General features: G+C 32.0%; 1 long non-coding RNA gene across 1 annotated transcript; it reads right to left on the reverse strand.

The window, feature by feature from the left end:
* Window positions 1-14,771: 14,771 nt before the first annotated feature.
* LOC148284732 (uncharacterized) lies at window positions 14,772-17,387 on the reverse strand. Its single transcript, XR_015824009.1, has 2 exons — window positions 15,773-17,387; window positions 14,772-15,532 (listed from the first exon to the last, which is right to left on the reverse strand). It is a non-coding gene; the product is annotated as an uncharacterized LOC148284732 (long non-coding RNA).
* Between the last annotated feature and the right edge of the window lie 4,154 nt (window positions 17,388-21,541).

Here is a 21,541-nt window from a genome sequence, read left to right on the forward strand (position 1 = left end):
GACTTACTATTTACCGATTTATTATTTACCGATTTACTAGATATTAAAAAAAGTATCCATGATATTCTAGTTAGATACGTTAAAACGATGAATGCACATGAAAAATATGAAGACCATTTATTCTTCATCCTGTATTTAACGCAAATCAATTTCATTTACTTATAGTTTTGTACTGCACCAATCGTAACTCTCGCTGGAATGTACTTTTTTCAGCATTTTATATTTATATTTTTAATTTTCGTGTGGCCCAGACAAAAGGCTAAAGCCGCCGGGACTCAGGTACAAATGCGTACAACAGGGACAATCCCGATCAAACCGGGACCTATGTTAAGCCTATGTTTTGTGAGAAAAACTTAACATATTTTTAGCCACAATATAATTATAATTATTCGTAATATTTTCTTCCTTTCATTATTTCTTTTGGTTTGCATTGTCTAGATTATGCAAAAGTCCCTTAACCAAATTTTAGCCACCTTGCCACATTAAAAACCTTCCAGATATATAAAAATGCCAAATAAAAAAAGATTATCGATGAAATTTATTCAAAAGACATTGAAAGTCGATGAAATTAAGTTGTCCAAACGAAATTTTTAAAGCACAAAAAACCTGATTTTTCCTTGGTCTGCAAACTTTCATATTGCGATTTCTGAAAATGATATTTTTTGGGTTAGTGAATTTTGTTTGAACCACGGCGATGATAAATTATATACCTGCTTTCGTTGTACGACGTTTGTTCTTATGTAGAAGCTATTGGTGTGTTGTATACAAAACCTAAAATACAATTGATTTATCATTTTCTCTATTATTACTAGTGTCACTCAACTCTGCCCTGAAAACTGACGCGTTGTCTCTAGGTTTGGGACAACATATCAAACCTGGAACTCTCGAGCGATGTTTCGACATTATTAAGGTATAATAATCTGCAATGGCAAGAGTATTTTCCTATTAAACACAGTTTCACCGATGATGTCGAAAGATGTCGATATCCAAAGTAATGTTAGCCGAGAGAGACCGCAAGCATTTTTAATCGAAGATTCGACGTAAATCAAATGTTTATATTAGCTCATAAAACTTAAAGTTTAAATAAATAAAAGATCGCGCACGTTTTTGCAGCAATATTTGTAATTTACTTTTAGTGATGCAATTGAATAAAAACAATAAAAAATTCTAAATTATTAAAATGGTTGTCTTGTGTGAGCTTTTCTAGTTATTTTAATTCTCTAGTGCTTGCACTTAGTAGCTGCAAGCTGTAACATGTGTTGAAATCCATTCGTTAGTTATTTTCAAATTTTCCGACAGCAACACTACAAAGTTAAACATGCGTTATTATTTTATTTTCTTTAAATATAATTCTCCTGTACGTGTGATTTTTTAATATTTTTTTTGCACCACAACAGGCCAGGAGGCCCAATTACAGTGGTGAATTACATCTGATGCGTGAAGATGATTACGTGATGTCACTGAACTCCTAACGACTTAACCGATTAACGTGCAATTTTCAGCGAAATGTAGATCTTTGCGCTGCGCGTGTTTGTAGATACTAAAAATTTCAATCGAATCTGTTAAAAAAAAGTTAGAAGCATAACCAGGGTTGCATTCGACGAAAATGCATGTACAAAAAAATGGAAGGATGTTTTTTTTGTGTTTAAAAAGGGTTTTTTATTATGTTTACAAACAACATTCGCTTTTTATGGATCCCAATCAGATTTTTTCCTTACATTCCTTATAATTTTTTCCCGTTTATTTTTTTTACCGGATTTTTGGTAATACTAAAATAATATTAACTGACATTGAATATATTTTTGAAAATCGCATTCATGAATAAAGTGCACCCCTGTTGATGAGAAGAGCCGAGTTTGACATTTGCAAAAAGAATTTTATATTTGAAAATAAATTATTTTATGTTTTGGAATTCAACTATAAACTAGTACCTAGGTACCTACTTATCAATCAAAAGTCTTTTCCCAAGGTAATAGCGGGCAAGCCAACGTTCGGGCAGGACAACGTTTGTCGGGTCCGCTCGTTCATTCAAAAAAAGAAATGGAATTTTCTATTCTTACGCCTTACATCTGTTGTCGAGAACTTTCGCTTTCTGCGTAACGTGTCACTGTCAAAGGGTCCAATATTTTGACAGGTAACGTGAATACTTTGTGTTGCTACGCAAACCGAACATAAATTTCCATTAGAAGACTAATGAGTATTATGTTTTAAAAACAGAACAACTTCTTAACAGTGTAAAGGCAACGTCCAGAAGATTACAGAAGCAAATCACTACTCGTTGTAATAATTAAAAACGTATTAAATATAGATCATTACAAAACGATTCATAATAGATCTGAGGCCATTGTTACCAAAAAATATGACATAGCTTATTATCCAGGTATTATGCACGTTTTTAAACCATTTACAATTTTTTAACATTTCCTTAAGTAAAGACTAGATTTACCATGTGATTAAATATACGAAGGAATGCAGGTTCTATTCATTTATAACTTCCATTTTAGCATGTTTGCACTTAGCGATAGTATGTAAGAAAGTAAATAAATATTCATATTTAATCAATAAATTATGTGGGGACGCTCAAAATGGAATTATAATTTGAACAAGATTGTGGTCCCGTGGTTAGTTTCGCGGACTCGCGGATCAAAGGCCCGAGTATCGAGGTTTTGATTCCCATTTTCTAATAGAGTTATTTACAACTCTTTAAAAATGACCCCGAAATTGAACTGTTTGCATACATCAAAAGAATGCAAATATTTATTTTTACTGAAACATAAAAACAAAAAATTATCTTCAAAATCTAAATCAAAATATTTTTATTTATTTATTCAAAGGACCGTTATATCATAAAAAGGTTTAAAAAATATTTTCATTAAAAAAAAAAAACACATTTAAGACATGCAAATATTTTGTAAGACATAGTGTATAACAATATGTAAACTTTAAAAAGGTACGTCAACGTTTATGTAAGAAAACAATTTTGTTTTTATTTGAATTATTTTTAATTTTTTTTATTAAAACGAATTTTTTTATTTATTCCAAATGCTAATTCACTGGCATGTTTTGTGCCGAGGGAAACATTTTAATTATATTTATATATTTTTTTCATGTTTCTTTCAAAATGTGTTCTACTCGCTCGCATCAACAAAGGTTTCAGCTCCTTAACTTTATCGAATGGAAGAAATATGGAATTTCAAAAAAAATTAAGAATTTTACACTGTGCGTAAAGTGGCCACATAAACCGGCCAATGACAGGTCGTAAGCCTTGTAAACGCCTAGACTTCCATATTCTCTTCTCTAAAATGTTTTATATATTCGTTGAAATATGTCGGTATTTATTATTATAATTACAACGTTTGAATTGCATTACGGTTTAATGATTTGCAGTATTTGTAATTATTTACAGTAATATCGAACTGTTCGGTTGCATAATGTAATGTGTTTAGATTAGAAGTGGATGAACGTGCTTATTGGGGGTATTATGTAATGGTAATGTTTATATTGTTACCTGTAACCTTCAGTTACTGAATACAGGCTACGGAGTTGTACAGGGGCTCACAATCTTTATCAGTGTGAAAAACAATCTCAGTTAAGAATTTATGTTTTTGAATTCCAAATCCATTAAACTTTATCTTTTTTGGATAATTCCGTGTAAGTTGGATTCGTGTCAACGTTTCAACTACCATTACAGGAGCCTTCTTCGGGGTAAACGATGTGTTATGTGTGTTGTAAAAATATGTTTATGTAGGAGTTATTTGTACCGTCATAGTCGGCAGTAGGCACATTATGTGTCATTTGTAGTATCAGGAACCATGTTAAGTTTAGCCAGTCGTCTTTGTTTATGTTATTTGGGTGTCTATATATTTCAATTGTCTCCTGAAGAAGACGGCTCTTGCAATGGTAGGCAAAATGTTGAAAAGAATCCAACTTACACGGGATCACCCAAAAAATACATTTTGATAACAGTGACTGCGAAAATCTACGCATTTATTGTGTGTTTCAATTGCCTCTTTTATTATTACTTTCACTGCTCATTAAACAATAAGTAACGAGAAAATTTTCAAAAGGGCCATAAAAAAATGGATAGTGGAGGTGAGTAAAAGTAAAATGGATTTCTTCATTCGCTCAAACCAATATTAAATCACCTGCTACACAAACGATACTTTATGTTTTGTTTTTGTTCGTTTTATAATATAAATAATATTGGTATACAGAAATGAAATACACATATAAATACGTAGTATTTAAAACTGTCTTAACATTTTGTAATTTCTCTCTGTATATTAAGTCTTCTTTGTATATTCTCACATGTAAAAAAATATTTAAAAATACACTGATACGTATCCCCGGCACGGGTAACCCCAGTGAGGTCACATTATTTTTATTATTTATTATTGTTAATAATGTGTAAAAAATGAGCAAACTAATGAATACCCACCAAAGCAGTAAACTTGTTAATATTTCATTCTTTTTGCTTTTCGTGTTTTGTATTTGTATCCATACAGTGTCTGTATGAATATATGTCATATACTCGTACATTTGGCATTTGTGCGGATGTTGGGCCACCAGGAGCTGACAGTAGCTTGTTACTTGACCTAATGTCTGCACAGTAATTAAATGTGTGAGCTGAACTAATAATATAATGTTGTTTTCTTTTTCTTTCTTTTTTAAATTTATTTTTTATTTTTTCTCTCTCTTACCATTATATATGTATATATCTGTGTGGATTTAAATGTGAATATGTAATATTTTATATGTATTTTAAATATATTTTTTAGACACTATAAGTATAAAATATTAAATCATGTGAATGAATGCCTCGACACGGGCTGTTCCCAGTGAGGTATTCATATTAAAAAATAAAGTTGTATGTAAAACGTGAAATAATAAATAAATAAAATAAATAAACCAGCCAATGACAGGTCATAAGCCCCGTAAATATCCAGACTTCCATATTCCTTTCTCAAAAATGTTTTCTCTCTCTGTTGCCACAAATATTGGTGATACTTATATTATATGGTGCCTATTTTTATTTTTTTTATTTTATTATTTTTTTTTTTTGCACCACAACAGGCCAGGAGACCCAATAACAGCGGTGAATTAATTAATTTTTGTGTTCTCACCGGGAATCGAACCCGGAACCTTCCGTCTGTGAGTCAAGCGTCTTGACCACTACACCACGGAGGCCGCCGATTGTGTATATCAGTGTTTTTCAACCTTTTTGAATACGCGACCCCCTTCTTCTTCTGCCTCGTTCTCTCCCTTGATGGATAAAAGCCTCTTCCAAACGTCTCTTTTCCTTCCTATCACCCGCTTTTTCACGCGACCCCCTTACGAATAGAAAAATAGCCGGCGACCCCCTCGGCGAGGCTTCGCGACAGGTTGAACAACTCTGGCATACATATATTACAGTGCCTGCCCCTTGAACTAACAAAGGTGTAGTAGACTGAGAATGAACATGACGCATCTTCCGATGTTATCGCTTCTCGGCGTTTTGCAATCATTTATCATTATGCTAATGTATCTATTGTAAATACTGTAATCTCAATTTGCTGAAGAGATTTTTAATAAAACGTTTGCGCTTGTTCCAATTCTTAGGAATTTTTATTATCCATCGTATACATGATAATTAAATACTAGCGGTTGAAGTCTGGAGGTTCAACACCACAAATGTAATATTTTAAATATGTAATCATGTCAGCAGCACCTTTAGACATGTGCAACAGATTGGATGTTTGTAATTGGTCGACATTTGATTTTGTCTATTAGATATTTGATAGCAATAAAAAAATTAAACGGCTGGTTACTAGATGTATTTCTTTGCTTCATAAGCAAAAGAACGCCTGTAGAAATTTTGAGGTTTAGAATAAAAACGCAATTTTGTTGCTGATTGTTTTTTGCAATCAATACAATTAATAAAATTAAAATCTTTTAGTAATGTTCGTGTTAGTAACGTGTTCTGAAATTCATTAGTTAAAATAACCGTCACGATCCTTTGCTAAAATGGTTCCTTTTTGCTCGCAACGAACGGTTCCTTTACGCATAATTTCTAGGAACCCTTTGACCCATTTACACCGCGGTAAAAATCCACATGGCACCGTTGAATAACGTAGGGTGGATTTATTTATTAATTTTACGGACATCGTCCATTTAAACATTTCATAGGGTATTAATATTAAAATATAAGAATAGTTAAAAAACATTAAAAAAAGAAGCATTGATAATAATAATAATTATGGTTTATTAACAAAATTAATAATTTCTTTGTCTACTACAATACACACTTAGGTAATAGATTTCTCTGGGTCATGTCTAGTCTGCCTACTAGGTACAACCTGTTTTAAGGCAGACATTTTTATGCAAAATAAACAATAACAATACTACCTACTAGTTAATTTATTATACAGTTATACAATATTAATTTATACCATTTATTATTTAAGAATGTTTTAAAGTAAATTTTCCGATTTTTCTCTACTTAAACCGGAACTAATTTAAAAAAATATATTTAATTGAATCCGGGTCATGTTTTTGCATTGCTCGAGTAACAAATTGAATATTTAATTACGTTGTTAATAATTGCGTATTATTTTTATTTATTTAATGGCAGGTAAATGCTAGTAAATAACTAGTAAAACAATACATCACGAGGCCCACTATTCTCCACTTGATTTCCTCTTTGCAGGATTTTTGCGTAAAAGTAACAGGTGAATAAATTACAAATAAACACAAAATAATATAATTAATATTTGTCCACCCTAATTTTACCGTGCTGTGTGGATTTGGAGGATATTTGTGAAATGTGCGTATCATGGGCATTGTTTAAAATGATAATGATATTATGTGTGAAATATATGACTTGGATTCTTTTTTGTATTTGTTTAATGAGAAATACTGTTTTGCTTGAATAATAATGTTTATTGTGGTATACAGAAGTAATCTTAAGCAGTATTTTCTGAGATGATGAAACCGAAGTGCATTCAGGATACAAAAGTTTTGTGAATGAATTGTTATGCTTTAACCAAAGCAGTTTAGTTCTAAAAAGAAAAATTCACACATTTTTGTTGAATATTTCAATTCCATGAATTGAAATATAATTGCACGTTTGTCCAATGTTAAATGCTTAAAATAGCGTGATTTGCGATGATAAATTATTTTTCAATTCACATTCAAGTATTTGAAGTAATAGTAAAAAAAATATCTCGTTAGATTTCTTCATTAGAACGGAAACAAGTTAGCCTCAAGCGCACAACACACAGCTCACAACTCACACACGTTTTTTGACCAAACTTACACAAGATCAGCAGAGGTAAATCAGGCATTTAGCCTCTACTAACTTACCGTTACCTTGCTTTAAGCTTTTAACAATATTGAAAAAACTAAACGAGTCAACACTAAAATTCAATTAAATTATTGCCATAAAATAAGCAAATACAATTAAAGCGCCCACCCCTTTCCCGAAAGTTTTTTGTTTTTAAAGATAAGTGTCGTTCTCGAGGTTCGCATATTAACTATAAAAATAAGTGTCGCTCTTGAGGTTCGCATATTTACTATAAATTTTTTGAAACTTATTTAGCGAAAATGTAACATACGTGAAAACAACAAAATACAGAAACTGGAGATGCCACGAATATTCAGCTACTATTTGGTAATCGGTCTATTCGGCTAACAAGTGTCGTTCTCGAGGTTCGCATATTTACATAGATAAGTGTCGTTCTTGAGATTCACATATTTACTATAAAGATAAGTGTCGTCCTTGAGGTTCGCATATTTACTATAAAGATAAGTGTCGTTCTCGAGGTTCGCATATTTACTATAAAGATAAGTCTTGAGGTTCACATATTTACTATCAATTTTCCGAAAACTAATTTAGTGAAAATGTAATATACGTGAAAACAACAAAACACAGAAGCTAGAGATGCCACGAATATTCGGTTACTATTTGGTATTCGGTCTATTCGGCTAATTTTTAGATATTTGGTATTCGGCCGAATAATGCGCACGATTCGGCCGAATACCGAATATCAGATCGTTAAAAAAAAACGAATGTATTACTCAAAAATGTATCTATTTTAATCACAAATTATTAGTTTAATTATAATAATAAAAATACGTTTATAGTTTTATTCCACTTTTTATTATAATTTTTTACCAGTAACCGGGTTTCGTAGTGACCGACATCGTCAGACTGGTAAAATGCAGTTCCACGAATAAATGTCACTACTTTCATATTTAAAATCTATCAGTGGTAAGTTGTGACCACTCACCGACTTTTCTATGTCTACCGGTTTCGAGACGTACCCGTCTCTTCGTCAGGACACCAATTTAACTAACATGTAAAACCCACTATACATCTTCACCATATTTGTTGCACAAAAATATAAAACCAACACGACATGCATTATAATAAGCCACCCTTACATGCATTGATTAGGTTATGAAAATATTTTATGTTGTGAGAGAAATAGAAAAAAGAGGGAGAGGATGAAAAGAGGGGCGTGAGTTTAATAGGTATGGGGTGACCATTACAATGGATAAATATTTAATGACATTTAATAAAGTGATTGACCACAAAGTTAATATTTTTTTTCAGAATTTTCATCAGGTGGGAATGAGGGTTTGATAATGATAATAATACTGTTTTTTTATTTTTCATTATTTTTTTATTTACTTATTTACATACATCAGTTTACCGTAGATTATTTGAGACATAAGTTCAAACTCCATGGGGCTAGAAGTCCTGTGTTGAGATGGGACGAGCAATTAGTTGACACAGACACATGAGTATATCAACACAAATCTCGGATCAGAAACATTTTTTTTAATAAACATATGTATGGCACATCAATATGGTAAACAGTAAACTCAAACATTCGGAAGACCATCAAGGAGTTTCCTACTCAAATCCCTCCCACCAAGGAAAATCCAGTCCTTAACTTTTTTTTTTTAAATAGTTTTTGTCCTTGAGATCTTAATACGCTCTTCTAAAACATTGAGCACTCTCGGTGCGATAAATGAGATATGTCTTTGAGCAAAAGTCGTACGGGTTTTGGGTATGACATAATTCGTGCTCTGGGAAAACGTCGTACGGACATTTTGCTGAGACCTCTCCTTATTGTTCTACCAGAAGTGTGTAAGTGTTTCTTGTAGGTACAGTTGTCTCATATCCAGCACCTTCATGTATTGGAACAACTGTTCGAACGGGTATGTTGAAGGGCCCCGGAATATTATTAAATAAATATTTGATATGAAATAAATAAATATAACTAAAATTTATTAAAATAATAAAATAAACAGAAATAAATAAATATTTGATTTGAACTAGCAGTTCATAACCGAGTTCTAGTGCCAACTCTAATGTGTAGGAGCGAAGTATGGAATTGGAAAAATAATGATGAAAGTAGGTTGAATGCTGTTGAAATGCGATCCCTCAAGCAAATGTGTGGTAAAACGATGTATGATAGGTGCACAAATGTCGAGATCCGTGAAGTGTGAAAGGCTGAGACATGCATTATTGACAGAATCAAGATAGGGGTGCTGCGTTGGTTTGGACATGTAGAGCGAATGGACAGCGAAAGAACGGCTAAAAGGATCTACGATGCAAATGTTGATGGATGCAGAAAACGAGGAAGACCGAGAAAGACATGGCACGACCAAGTCCATCAAATACTTGAAGATGGACATGTCAAAAGTAGGAATAATCGGCGTGCATGCATGAGAAGATGTATGAATGTAGAGGAAGCGAGGTCTGTATGCCAAGATAGAGTGTTATGGCGTTCTATCCTTTCTGCCTACCCCGTGTATGGTTTGTTTGTGTTTGTTTGTTTGATTGATTTGAAAACTCGAAATCGGTTTTATAAACTGATTGCGGCCCTGTCCAGCCGTAAATATTAGGAATACATTACGAAATTTCAGACAGGTAGAGCCACAATAATCTGGGTCTTATTTTGAAAAGCAATTAACGATGTTTTTGTATCAGATTTAAATAAGGTCACGTACAGAGAGCTTTAACACGAATGGCAAAACGACGCGCGCTGTATTATTTCACGAAAGATTAACAAACTGTTAAGCGCAGACCCGCGAGTTGAAAAGACGGAGATTAAAAGAATTTCAATTATTTCTAGATAAGGACATCGGCAAACAATTGATTAATGCCTGAATATTTTATTTGTAAATGTGTAGGCTTGCGTATTCATAATAAATAATAACCAATAACAAATCGCTTATGTTGTAATACTACCGTGACTAATGCGATGTTCAATAATGCGGGCTCATGATTTCAAGTCATTGTGACTTTCTATAAAATACTTAAATCATTATTTTGTATTACTTATAAAAACAAACTGTTTATGCTCTAAATATGTATTTGTTTTTCCTGGTCACCTATTTATTTTTTTTCGCTATAAACGCTGCTCTGTCTCCCAATAGGGAAATATCACATACTACGAATACCGATAAAAATATAGGAGATGGATTTAGAATAATTAATTGTATTTTCAAAAAATATAGGCAGAATGGTGAATGTTACACAGTGTGTAAAGTGGCCACTTAAACCAGCCATTGCCAGGTCATAAGCCCTGTTGATGCCTTGACTTCTATATTACCTTTTCTTAAATGTTCTTCATCTCTGTTGTAATATGTAATATAAACAGCTCCCCAGGGAGTTGACTCCAGTCCTTGTCTACAAAAATTTGGACAAACTCAAAATATCGTTGATAAATTACCTGGTCCATGAAGAAGTATAGAAATTGAAAAAATAACATTTTCAGGCGTTGCCTAGTATGTAGGTGAAATAATTCAATTAGATGAATCTCACCTGCATAAATAAAGGTTTCAGCTCTTTAACTTCACAAACATCAACAGATGAAAGAATTGAAGGAATATAGATGTTCAAATATAGGCAGAATGGTGAATGTTACACAGTGTATAAAGTGGCCACTTAAACCAGCCATTGACAGGTCATAAGCCCTGTAGACCTGCCTTGCCTTGACTTCTATATTACCTTTTCTTAAATGTTCTTCGTCTCTGTTATAATATGTTAATCAATATGGATGTTGTGGAGAAATGTTTTCATACATAAATGTAAAAAAAAATTCAATGAAAATACGTCCGTAGAAAAACGCGATGTGTTTGGCCTTGGTTGTTGTGACGTCAAGATTCGTGATATTGTTCTACACGAATTTCAATGGGCAGAAATAAATAAACATCAATCGTGACGTATTAGGAATCACCGTTTTCGCGGAATTACAAATTACAAATTTTATGCAACTAATAATCAGCAAAAAAATTTTTTTACTGGACTTTTACTTATTTCGTCCGACCAAACTCCGTCCTTACGTCAGTAGTGACAGTAGCTTCCTAGTCGTTTTATTTAGTTTATTTATTTTTTAACGGACATTGTTTATTTGTACAATTTATAGGGTTTAAATATTACAATAAAAAAATAGTCAAAAACATTTTTAAAAAATAAAAGAAGCATTGACAAACATAAGGGACATCAAGACAAGATCTGGACTATTTTTTTAGTGCTGGTTTAAACCACTGTAAACTTAAACCAAAAAAGTCCAGATCTTGTTAGCATTACTACTTCAATCTATGCCCGATAACACGCTGAATATTTTCTTTAGATTTTATTTAACCCCTATAGACTTGCCTTTAATTTCCTAATTTTTGTAGTGTTTGTTTACTTATTTTATGTTTTGTTGAATTTGTTAGAAAACAAAGCATAGTGTGTTTTAAGAAAATTTTTAATTTGTTAGGTTAAAGATGTTGTGATTGCGTTTGAAATACTTGTACTTACTTAAGCTCAAATTAAAGTTAAATACCTTAAAAATAGGTAGTGAATTTAATTTGTTGATTTACTTTAAAACTCTTTTATTTCCAGGATTTCCACCTTTTACGACAACCTGAAACAGAATGCGTTGAAGCAAAAAAGATTATGTTTTTTTAGTATTTATCAAACATTTAGCGAAAATATCGAGAAAATATCGAAGCACCGGATTCCAATATTTGAAATCGTAGTATCGAAAAACTACCGATATTAGGAAAATGCTCCGAAAGTCTATGAATTTGAGATGAAAAAGGCACTCAGATACCAAAGTAATATAAAAATTCTTAAATTCAACACAAGTCACGGTCAAAATAATTTTATTTTCAAAGGAATAAAAGATTTTAACAATCTTCCCAATGAACTAAAAACGATCAAACAAAATATATCACTAAATAATTTACATTAAAAAAATTTTTTTGAACCTTAGCAAAATACACGATATTTTTATAAGTATTACTGCATTAGTTTTTTTTTCTTTATTTCGTTTTTTTTTTCTCATGTATATTCGAAATTTCTAAAATTATATAGCATCAAATTACTATAACAATATAATTCACTTTCCAAGCACAAGTGCTTGACTTTTTATTGGAAAGTTACAATTATAAGATAACTAAATATATAAAAGTAGATCATATTATATAACCCTAATATAATTTTTACTAAAAAAAAATATATATAAAAATTATTAGTTATTTGTCTTATTTATTTATTTATTTATATTTATTTATATTTGGATAATTTATATAGCGCCGTTTTTGTGAAAATCACCTCAAGGGCGCTGTACAATAAATAAATATCCCAGCACGTCTTGCAGCTACAGAGCGCATGGACGGTTAGGATTCTTGTTTCTCGTCTCCAGTTATGATATATAGGAGCTAGATTACACGTCTTGCAGCCACAGAGCGCATGGACAATAAGAAATCTAGCCCCTATTTACATTTCTATTTTTTTATTTGACAATGGAGTTTACAGTTTTAGTGATATTTTAAAAAATTAAATAAAAAACAAATTTATAAAAATGGAAGTTAGATAACAACAAGTCTTGCAGCTACTGAGCGCATGGACGGTTGGAATTCTAGACCTCATTTACTAAATTTGGATATTTGATAGTTGATAACATTTACCTGTTGAAGCTAGATTACTAATCGTCTTGCAGCTACAAAGTGCATGGACGAGTGAAATTCTGGCAACTTAAAATTATCAAAAAAATTACAATAACAAACATTGAGCATAATAGTAAATTTGTAAAGTGTTCGTGCTAAAAAGTAAACAATAAAAAACTAAACAGATAAAGCACTTCAACACTATGGATAGCATAACAGATAAAAATATCCGAAGGGTAGCTTTCATAGATGTTCGGTAGTCACTAGTCACTGTCGCAGTGTCGCATATGTGCAAACACATGTTGTTTGCTAAATTCCTAGAAGATGGTCCGGTCCACGTGTAGTTGCCGGAGGGGGGAAAAAAGCCTATTGTTCCAACGACATTGTATCCATTTTAGTCTGTATTTTGAGTATGAAATTCCCGCTCAATTTTATTAATTTTTGACATTATTATTAGACAAACGTGTGTATGAGAGTGGTTTACGGATTGACGCATCATTTTGTATGTACGAGTATATTAGAAAGTATATTCTAAATCTATTGAGTATGTATCAATAAGTTCACTTTTAGTAGCACTGTTGTAATTTATCGTGGGAGGTAGTATTCCAGATAATTAAGTCTTGGTACGTCCGCATCACAAATTAATACATTCTTAAACGATTTAATGGGTTCAAATACTTTTTTATGATTTTAAAGTAGGTGCACTGTTGTTTGAAAGTTTCCTTTATTCACTACTTGTCACATATTTTAGTAAGAATAAAGCGCAAAATAATGCTTTAAAATGAATAGTCTTCTTTTTCCACTTTTTGTCTACACATCGACCACTTATAAACATTAATACAATGTTTGTTTAACAGTTAACAATTTAATTTCGAATTTTAAGCTACTATTGGAGAGAGAAACTATAATTCACGCCCAGCCGTCTTACACAATAGGTACCTCTATAATTTGTAATCATTCTTATTTAAAATTCTAATCCGTTTTATGTATGCGTGTTCGATGGTTAAGCCAGCTGATACCTTGAAGCGGAAAGAGAGATGTACATAAAGGCTCATCTTTACCAACAGCGTGATGCATTAATTTGCTAAACGAATTGGAAATATAATAATACGACTGATTTCTCCTCTCCACACTGGTTAGCCAGTATCTAGCATTCTTTAATAAATGATCGTGTTAGTACGTCACACTTCACAAACTGCGCATGCGTTTAATGCGCTGCACTAAAACAATTAAGCGCAGTTAATATTTTGTGCAGACATTAAACTTTTTAGAAGAATAAAGACAGACTTCAGTGTGTCAACACGATATAAACATTTTCATTAATTTGAATGTTTATAGCGTTTGGAATGATAGGCGCTTTAATTTAATGTGTTAGTTGGAAAAATAAAAGAGCGTATTTGAAAATAGCCATAATTTTACAATATGTATGCTTGATGTCAGAACAGAATACAACCTTTTTCTCTAAGTTTGAACTATTTGTTTAAAAAAATCTTAAATCAACATATTTAATTCTTAAACTGTGTGTTTTAAGATTATTTTTATAATATTTTTATATTGTTACAAAATTTCAAAAGTATAAAAATAAGAAAGTAATATTTCGCTGATTTATTTATTAATTTGAACTATTTGTTAAAAAAAATGTTAAATCAACATATTTTATTCTAAAACTGTGTGTTTTACGATTATTCTTATAATAATTTTATACTGTTACAAAATGTTAAAAGTATGAAAATAATATAATAATATTTCGCTGATTTATAGGCCATTTTTGTGAAAAATCACCTTAAAGGCAGGATACGGAACTTCATCCCTACGGAAATTAGTTACAACAATGTTTTATTGCGCGCGATAAAAATAAGAGCATTAAATTGTACTGCAAGGTTTCTTGAAAATCTACAAAAAAAAATTTTTTTTTAATAAAAAACGCACTATTTTTATTTAAATTATTTATTGACAATTCTTGATGGAATTCCATTTCATCTTCAGACTGGTGCCCATTAGAGGGTGAAAGCGCTAATTGGTCAAAATAAATAATTGGAAGTGTACCAAGTATTTTTTTAATCAATAACTTATATTGAAATATAAGTTATTACATCAAAAAACGCACTACTTTGAATGACGTCACAACAGTGACATCATACGAATACGAAAGCTGTGAAGGATATCCTGTTTGATTACCTTAAATGAACCAATCGGGAATACTGACAGATATGAACCTTTGACGTCACACGCGGAGTATTTCAGAAATACAAAACTTGAAAAAGTCATAGCGCTGATAATACGATATATAAAAAAAAGAAGTTTTTGACTTAGTTTAACAGTCTATTAACAAATAAAAAAAAAAAAAAACCACTGATATTCCTCATTCAATACTTAAACTGATATTCTATTTAAACTAACATATTTATTCAACTTACTGATTTTAAATTTGATTGGTGATAAACAAAAGAAGTGGAATTTCTTTTGTGATTGGACGAACTGAGACTGTTGATAATTTGGGAGTGTGAAGGCAATAGGTTCCCGATTCCAGGGGTGATATTCTGAACGCAAAAGCGCGCGAAAACGCATTTTTAACGCGTATTTACGTACTAAATACACGCTAAAGCTAGGGTTTCCTAAGACAGCGGTGCCCATATTTTAACGGCCGTAGTGAACGGTGATGCGGTGGACAGCCGTCGTAACGTCGACAAGAGAGTGGTTTCCTAGGAAAACGGTGTTAAATGGTGTTGATAACACCGTTTTCATAGGAAACCACACTCTAGTCATCGTTACGACGTCTTTCCACCGCATCACCGTTCACTATGGCCGTTAAAATACGGGCACCGCTGTCCTAGGAAACCCTAGCTTAACACAGCGATCTCTTCGCGCGCAATTCCATTCAAATACCAGCCCAGGCAGAGGGGCAGGTTACGGCAAAAGCACGATCTCCGGAGAGTTTGGGCACCGCCGGAGTTTGACAATATGAGTTTGAATAAATACTGACTTCCGATTTTCTTTGACGTGTGTTTTCCTTAATTCAGTGGTCCGATAAATTCTGTCTTTTGCTTGTGGTAACACGATGTTACATCACCCGTGTAAAGGAATTTTGTAGCACAGCCTTTAAAGAGTAAACTATATTTTACAAGCATTTTAAGTAATAGAACCGACAGCTTGTGTCGTAGCTATGGAAAAGAGAGAACACAGATATATGTATGTTTATCTCTTTCTCACAATTTCTCTCTATTTCGAATTAGTAGGTAAGTTTACTGTTTTTTTTCTTTTTGTTTGTTAAAAGACTTTTGAACTAAGCAAAAAAAAACGAACTTTTTATGTGTCACATTATTAGCGCTCTAATATTTTTAAGTTTTGTATTTTGACGTCTCAATTCTCTTCCACTTCTTCTCGTTAGTTCTGTCGATTGGTCCATTGACGGTATGTAAACCGGAAATCTTTTACAGCTTTTTTATCATAGGTTTGTATCCAATTTCCCCTAAAAAATCTTTGTATCCAATTTCCCGTAGGGCTGAAGTTACTCATTATTGAGGGCAATTTAATATTTTCTAAATATAAGATGTCGGCCTCGTGGTGCAGTGGTCAGTGCATTTGCTTACTACGGAAAAGGTCTCGCCTTCCATTCCCCATACGGTTGACATGAAATATTTATTTGAAAAGGTGTTTTACTAGAATATTTCATGGTCCCTAGACTGACACCTGAATGAAGGTTGGTCATCTTACATCCATGTAACAAAAATTATCAAGATGCGCTGTGATTGGTGTACCAATGCAGTGCCTTATGCACGTCTAGTCTATATTTTGTTACCAAGATGAAAAAATAACCAACTATGAAAACTTGATGAAGTCACTATCATGCTTGATTTAGAGCTTAAATTATGTGTTGACAAACTTATAGCATTAGGGAAATATAACATAATACGAATACCATTCAAAATATGTGAAATGGATTTAGAAAAATTAGTTGTATTTGCAAAATCAATACGAATATGGTGGAAAAATAATTTCATTGATAATTTTTGAAATAAAATTGTTGAAAAATACGCCTACACTAAAATGCCACAAGGTTGGCCTTGACAATCGCGACGTCATGATTCGTGAAATATACGATGGTCTATAAAACGGTCACGAATGACGCGACGGTAAAATTTTACCGAATCGTGACGTATTAGGGGCGTGGCTAATGCACTTTAACAATTTTTATGCTACTAATAAGTACAAAAATATAAAACAATTGACAGTATTTCATACACTAATTAAATTATTGTAAAAAAAGATTGATATTTGACTAAACCTAATTTTTTATTATTGCACACTGTTTGCGCATACGAGGACTTAGTAATTCATGTTTTTAATATTGTAGGTATTATATTTTCCCCGTTTATTCCTTGATAAAAATTATCGCATTTTTCTCTCGGATAATTGAGGTTATTAGAAAAAAACTTAGAAATCTCCACCAAAAACGGAAAATGAGTTATTGATGTCAAAATAAACTATACATGAAAAACTTACCTATCTAAATAATAGCGTAATTCAAAACCGTCTCTAAATCTTGCAAAAACAGATTTCAATTATACTACTTGACACTGCAAACTAAGCATTCTCCATTGAATTGATGAAGCATAATTAGAAAATTCATAATTCTGTTTTCAAAGTTTTTCACAAATATCGTAGTAACTCCTTCAATGGAGGTTTCTTAATTTGCTTCTAATACCCTCAATTCTAGATTTCCTTTTATTATTAAATTTTGCGCACAAAGTACATTGTTGTTAATAATGGTATAAACACATTTACAAAACATCTCTTTTAGAAAACTTGAAAAATGTCTAATGCAGCGTTTAAAATTAGGCGTAAACAACAATCTGCGGATACAAGACCTTTTCACGGCGAATTCGTCATAAAGTTAATTGTATAAAGATGTTTTGGGAACAAACACATTAAACCCACGTCCAACTAGCAGACAATAATGACAAATTATAGTATAAACTATTGTCTGGTTGAAATATTCACAATATGAAAGTGGTCAATGATTCATTTATATTTTCACATTTTTGACTGGCAGGAAGCCATTATTAGTAAAAACATTGATTGGTTTGAGTATTAATTTATAACTTATACTTACTAAAATTATAATATTCACAGCCTTCAGAACCTAAAATAATTATTGACTATCCATTTAGAAAAAGACCTTCATTGTTTGTTTTTTGACTCATCAATCACTGTTGTTTGTAAATTTTATTATTTATCTACAGCAAATATTTTTTTTCTGTCACAAATGAGGATGTTTAGTGGTTTAAGGTTACTTTTTTATGTGTTAATATACTATGAAACCAAGCGAAATTAAAAAAAGATGTATCGTATTATTTATCAGCGCTATGATTTTTTAATGTTTCGTAATTTTTAAATAACTCCACGTGTAAGTTCTAGTAATTGGTGAATTGACTTCCTCTAAACCGGAAATTGATCATAACACTATCAATAGTTGATTTTGTAGAACTAGTGACGTCGTTCAAAATACTAAATTTTTAAGAAAACTCTTTTTTTATACATTTTCAAGGAACTCCGCGGCTTTAATTTCTATTGCGCGTAAGAAAACATTTTTTTTATGCGATTTCCTGTAGGGTTACTTTTTGGGTTTATTAAAACCCTAAGCTAATATTAATCATCAATGAGTATCAGGTGTTGTACATTTTTTTGTTTTTCATTCAATAATTATTGTTTATGAATCATAATCCATAAAAAAATAATACTCAAGAGTCCCGATACAGACATCTACTGAAGAAATCAAATCGATTTTCTTTTTAATCGGGTTGTGGTCCTGTGGCTAGTGTCTCGGACTCACGGGCCAATGGTCCGTGGTTCGAATCCCACTCTACTCCAAATTTATTTCCATTTTCTAATAGTGAGTTATTTACAACTCGATGAAAATGTCCCTAAAAATGAAATATTTGGGTTTATCATAAGAACGCAAATATTTATTAAAAAAAAAAAAAAACTCCTTAGACGTTACTACAAAGTTATGTCGTCACTTATGCTGACAAATGTCATTCTAATCAAGCTATATTTTAAGGACTACAGTAATTGGTAATATTATTAACTCGTATATTATGCTGTGCCCTATTCGGAGGAACTAGCGACGTCTGCGTCGTTCAAAGTAATATATTTTTTTATGCATTGTCAAAAAACTACGCCGCACAATGTAAGGCCCTAATTTTTACCGCGCTTAAAAATATTTTTTTACATGCAATTCCCGTAGCAGTAAACTTCCTCATTTACCGTTTTTCATTTCTGCGTTTTAGTATATGATATTATTACCGTCCGTTGCAGAAACTAAATATTCATAATCGCATAATGTACCATTTACGTTGGGATATAAAAACATCATGAATGTCGTTTGTGTAATCTTTTTGGTTGAAATTTTCCCATGGTACTGACTAGTGACTACCTGGTACGACATAAAAACTGTCATTTTTATATCATTATATCTCGCGTATTATGACAGCTAAAATCGCCTGATCGTGGCTACGACCACTTCAACTGTGCATTTACGTTTTTCATAATCTATTTATAAGTTTCATAATCATCGTTCCCCTTCCCGCACCCATCGGTGCATAAGGCACTGTTGTAAACCAAGTGCAGCTTCTTTCGATATTTTTTTACATAAACGTCAGGTGCCAGTCTCGAAAGCTCCCTGTTGGAAATCGAACCCGGGACCTCGAAAACGGTAGGCTAACAATGAGAGGAACTTATCTCCACTGGATTTCCGTACTCGGAATTTTACCTGCGAGTAGCCATTGAGTCGAACAGAACTGTGTTCTTCACCTGCTTAGGCACAGAAATGACTTCAGTAATGCTTATTAGTAGTAATATGAAAATCCCTCTCCTCCACTCTATTTCTTCATCCCTCAACCTTCTTACGTGCTCTTTTTTCTCTTGTCTTATGTAATATATTATTTTCCTTTTTACTATGTAAACATGTTCTCTCATTTTATTTGTGAAAAACTTTAACTGGATGTATGTAGTATTTTTTTATATAAAAACTGTTGTTTTTCCTAAATAAAAAATAAATAAATAAAAAATAAAAAGTTTGAAAATTGGAAAATTAAATAATTGTTTTCAGGCGTTGCCTAGTATGTGAAATAGTTCAGTCGGATGAATCTCTTGTTATGTGAAATAGTTCAGTCGGATGAATCTCTTGTTATGTGAAATAGTTCAGTCGGATGAATCTCTTGTTATGTGAAATAGTTCAGTCGGATGAATCTCTTGTTATGTGAAATAGTTCAGTCGGATGAATCTCTTGTTATGTGAAATAGTTCAGTCGGATGAATCTCTTGTTATGTGAAATAGTTCAGTCGGATGAATCTCTTGTTATGTGAAATAGTTCAGTCGGATGAATCTCTTGTTATGTGAAATAGTTCAGTCGGATGAATCTCTTGTTATGTGAAATAGTTCAGTCGGATGAATCTCTTCGCAACAATAAATGTTTTAGGCCTTTAACTTTACTAAAATCAACAGATGTAAGAATCAAAGAAAAAAAGATGTTCAAACATAGGCAAAATGGTGCATAGGGCACTGCATTGCTACACCAATCACAGTGTATCTTGATCATTTTTGCTACATGCAGGTAAGAGGATCAGTCTTACGCTTCAGGCACTAGTCCAGGGACTATGAAATATTCTAGTGTAAAAACACCTTTTAAAATAAATTATTATTATGACATAATAATTACAGGAAAAGGTACAATAATTTTACCTTGGTGTAATTTGAGTTTGGGTCAATATAAAGGCTGTAATTACGGTGATTTTGTGCTGTACTTAACAATTTATTGTAAAAATATGATTAATGTTTGTTCTGGTAATTTTGCTCTGTTAGTAAACACTGCAAGGTGAAATAAGTGTCTAAATAACAATCGTCATTAGTCTTGTTTTAATTTTCCGTACTAATTATTAAGGTCAACAGATAATAATATTATGTACATTTACAAAAAATTTACAGGTAAGTACAAACATAGTAAGTAATAATTTAAAAGATAAACAACGCTTTTTTGCATACATGTAAAAACAATAAAAAGCACACTGCTATGCAAAACAAAAAGTGAAACTTTACATAGTAAAAAAAATATACATATATACATATGGATATAAGAAAAGTAATTAAATTAAAAAGCAAATTGTAAATTGTTGATGGATGCAGAAAACGAGGAAGACCGAGAAAGACATGGCACGATCAAGTCCATCAAATACTTGAAGATGGACATGCCAAAAGTAGGAATAATCGGCGTGCGTGCATGAGAAGATGTATGAATGTAGAGGAAGCGAGGTCTGTATGCCAAGATAGAGTATTATGGCGTTCTATCCTCTCTGCCTACCCCTACGGGGAAACGGCGTGATGGTTTGTTGTTGTTGTTGTTGTTGTTGAAATTGTAAAGAATTTAAACAAAAAAATATATACATTTACATACACTTATACGTATAAAAAAATGGTATTAACAAATTATTGTTTAAAAAAATAATAAAAATTAGTTTACAGTAAGTATATATAAGATAGTAACATTAGTAACCATGAGTGGACTGCATGAAATATTGTATATTTCATTATTTTTTATTGTTACTTATCG

Source organism: Micrasema longulum, unplaced genomic scaffold (genome assembly GCF_059751315.1).
Source record: "Micrasema longulum isolate JH-2025_06_02 unplaced genomic scaffold, ASM5975131v1 h1tg000094l, whole genome shotgun sequence".
NCBI lineage: Eukaryota > Metazoa > Arthropoda > Insecta > Trichoptera > Brachycentridae > Micrasema > Micrasema longulum.